We start from the raw sequence: 3,998 nt of genomic DNA, 5'->3' as shown, positions 1-3,998 counted from the left end.
CGTGGGATCGACCCTTACTCACGTAAGGTATTACTTGTACGACCCAGTGCACTTGCTGGTTAGTTGTGCGGAGTTGTGACTAAGTGTGATTCACGTTGAGAGCGCTACCAAGTTTTTGGCGCCATTGTTTATGATCACAATTTCGTGCACCAAGTGTTTGGCGTCGTTGCCGGTGATTGTTCGAGTATGGACAACTGACGGTTCGTCTTGTTGCTCAGATTAGGTAATATTCTTTTTATTTTTCTTTTTCAAAAAGTTTTCAAAAATATTTTTCAAATTTTTTTCTTTGTTTTCGAAAAATTATTCAAAATTTTTAAGAATGAATTCTAGTGTTTCATAAAGTATGTTGAAGCTTGGCTGGCTGTAAAGCCATGTCTAACTCAATTGGATTGAGGCTTCAAAACCATCAGCATAGAGGCAAGTTAATTGGAATATCAGTTGACAGTTGTTACATGCCTGATTTATATCTTCTAAAACTGGCTGGCTATTAAGCCATGCCCAACCCTTGGATTGGAGCTTTAGGCTAATATTGAAAGATTCCTGGAATTCTTATTAAAAATTTTGGATTTCTTATTTTCTTTTTTTCTATATGTTTTTCGAAAAAAATTAAAAGAAAATCATAAAAAATCATAAAATCATAAAAAACCAAAATACTTTGTGTTTCTTGTTTGAGTCTAGTGTCATGTTTTAAGTTTGGTGTCAATTGCATATTCATCTTGTTCTTGCATTTTTCGAAAATTCATGCATTCATAGTGTTCTTCATGATCTTCAAGTTGTTCTTGGTAAGTCTTCTTGTTTGATCTTGATGTTTTCTTGTTTTTTGTTGTATGATGTTTTTCATGTGCATTTTTGCATTCATGTTTAAGTTTGGTGTCTTGCATATTTTCTTTGCATCAAAAATTTTCCAAAAATATGTTCTTGATGTTCATCATGATCTTCAAAGTGTTCTTGGTGTTCATCTTGACATTCATAGTGTTCTTGCATGTATCATATGTTTTGATCCAAAATTTTCATGTTTTGGGTCATAATTGTGTTTTTCTCTCTCATCATTAAAAATTCAAAAATAAAAAAATATATATATCTTTTCCTTTTTTCTCTCAATATTTCGAAAATTTGGGTTGACTTAGTCAAAAATTTTTATAATTAGTTGTTTCTTGTAAGTCAAGTTAAATTTTCAAATTTTTAAAATCTTATCTTTTTAAAACTTTTTCAAAAATTAAATCTTTTTTATTTTTCTTATTAATTTTCAAAAATTCTTTAAAATATTTTTCAAAAATCTTTTTCTTAGTTTTATCTTTATTTTCGAAAATTATGCTAACAATTAATATGATTGATTCAAAAATTTGAAGTTTGTTACCTTCTTGTTAAGAAAGGTTCAATCTTTAAATTCTAGAATCATATCTTTTAGTTTCTTGTTAGTTAAGTAATTAATTTTAATTTTAAAAATTAAATCTTTTCTAACCATATCTTTTTAATCATATCTTTTTATCATATCTTTTTCAAGTTTTATCTTTTTTTCAAAAGTTTGATTTTAAAATATCTTTTCTAACTTCTTATCTTCTTATCTTCTTATCTTTTTAAAATTTGATTTTAATATCTTTTTCAACTAACTAATTAACTTTTTTTTTTGTTTCTTATCTTTTTCAAAACCACCTAATACTTTTCCCTCTCTAATTTTTGAAAATATCTCATCCCTTTTTCAAAATTCTTTTTAATTAACTAATTGTTTTAAATTTTAATTTTAATTATATATCACCTTTAATTTTCGAAAATCATTAACTACTTTTTCAAAATTTATTTTCGAAATTCCTTCCCTCTCCTCTTCTTCTATTTATTTATTTATTCACTAACACTTCTCTTCATTTCAAATCACTGCCTATATCCTCACCCTTGTGTTTGGATTCTCCATTCTTCTTCACTCTTATTCCCTTTCTTCTTCTACTAATAATAAGGAATCTCTTTACTGTGACATAGAGGATTCCTCTTCTTTTTCTGTTCTCTTCTCTTTCATATGAGCAGAAACAAGGAAAAAGGTATTCTTGTTGAAGCTGATCCAGAACCCGAAAGGACTCTGAAGAGGAATCTAAGAGAAGCTAAATTACAACAATCCAGAGACAACCTTGCTGAAATTTTCGAACAAGAAAAGGAGATGGCAGCCGAAACCAACAACAATAATACAAGAAGGATGCTTGGTGATCATACTACACCTACTTCCAAGTTTGATGGAAGAAGCATCTCAATTCCTGCCATTGGAGCAAACAATTTTGAGCTAAAACCTCAACTAGTTGCTCTAATGCAACAAAACTACAAGTTTCATGGACTTCCATCAGAAGATCCCTATCAGTTTTTAACTGAGTTCTTGCAGATATGTGGGACTGTAAAGATGAATGGAGTAGATCCTGAAGTCTAAAGGCTCATGCTTTTCCCTTTTGCTGTAAGAGACAGAGCTAGAATATGGTTGGATTCACAACCTAAGGATAGCCTGAACTCTTGGGATAAGCTGGTCACGGCCTTCTTGGCTAAAATCTTTCATCTTCAAAATCTGAGCAAGCTTAGATTGGATCTTTAAACATTCAAACAAAAAGATGGTGAATCCCTCTATGAAGCTTGGGAAAGATACAAGCAGATGACCAAAAGGTGTCCTTTTGACATGCTTTCAGAATGGACCATTCTGGATATATTCTATTATGGTCTGTCTGAGTTCTCTAAGATGTCACTGGACCATTCTGCAGGTGGATCCATTCACCTAAAGAAAATGCCTGCAGAAGCTCAAGAACTTATTGACATGGTTGCAAATAACCAGTTCTTGTACACTTCTTAGAGGAATTCCGTGAATAATGGGACGCCTCAAAGGAAGGGAGTTCTTGAAATTGATGCTCTGAATGCCATATTGGCTCAGAACAAAATGTTGACTCATCAAGTCAACATGATTTCCAAAAGTCTGAATGGATGGCAAAATGCATCCAACAGTACTAAAGAGGCATCTTCAGAAGAAGAAGCTTATGATCCTGATAACCCTGCAATAGCAAAGGTAAATTACTTAGGTGAACCTTATGGAAACACCTACAATTCATCATGGAGAAATCATCCAAGTTTCTCATGGAAGGATCAACAAAAACCTCAACAAGGCTTTAATAATGGTGGACGAACTAGGCTCAGCAATAGCAAGTCTTTTCCATCATCTTCTCAGCAACAGATAGAGAATCCTGAGCAAAGCACTTCTAATTTAGCTAATCTAGTCTCTAATCTGTCTAAGGCCACTTTAAGTTTCATGAGTAAAATAAGATCCTCCATTAGAAATTTGAAGGCACAAGTGGGCCAGCTAAGTAAGAAAGTTACTGAAACCCCTCCTAGTACTCTCCCAAGCAATATAGAAGAGAATCCAAAGAGAGAGTGCAAGGCCATTGATATACTCAACATGGCCGAATGCAAGAAGGAGGGAGAGGACGCGAATCCAAATGAGGAAGATCTCATGGGACGTCTCTCAAGTAGGAAGGAGTTCCCTATTGAGGATCCAAAGGAATCTGAGTCTCATATAGAGACCATAGAGATTCCATTAATTCTTCTTCTGCCATTCATGAGCTCTGAAGATTATTCTTCCTATGAAGAGGATGAAGATGTAACTGGAGAGCAAGTTGCTCAATATCTAGGAGCTATCATGAAACTAAATGCCAAGTTATTTGGTAATGAGACTTGGAAAGGTGAACCTCCCTTGCTCATTAGTGAACTAGATACCTGGGTTCAGCAAACTTTACCTCAAAAGAGACAAGATCCTGACAAATTCGTAATACCCTGCACCATAGGCACTATGACCTTTGAGAAAGCTCTGTGTGACCTAGGGTCAGGCATAAATCTTATGCCACTCTCTATAATGGAAAAACTGGGGATCATTGAGGTACATCCTGCCTTATTCTCATTACAATTGGCAGACAAGTAAGTAAGACAAGCTTATGGATTAGTAGAGGACGTGTTAGTAAAGATTAAAGGACTTTACATTC

General features: G+C 33.6%; 1 non-coding gene across 1 annotated transcript; it reads right to left on the bottom strand.

Annotated features, from left to right (window-relative positions):
* Window positions 1–2,548: 2,548 nt before the first annotated feature.
* LOC127740187 (small nucleolar RNA R71) lies at window positions 2,549–2,656 on the bottom strand. The gene has a single exon (XR_008000868.1). It is a non-coding gene; the product is annotated as a small nucleolar RNA R71 (small nucleolar RNA).
* Between the last annotated feature and the right edge of the window lie 1,342 nt (window positions 2,657–3,998).

Source organism: Arachis duranensis, chromosome 6 (genome assembly GCF_000817695.3).
Source record: "Arachis duranensis cultivar V14167 chromosome 6, aradu.V14167.gnm2.J7QH, whole genome shotgun sequence".
In the NCBI taxonomy this organism is placed as follows: Eukaryota; Viridiplantae; Streptophyta; class Magnoliopsida; order Fabales; family Fabaceae; genus Arachis; species Arachis duranensis.
This window is presented reverse-complemented; position numbering and strand designations above follow the sequence as displayed.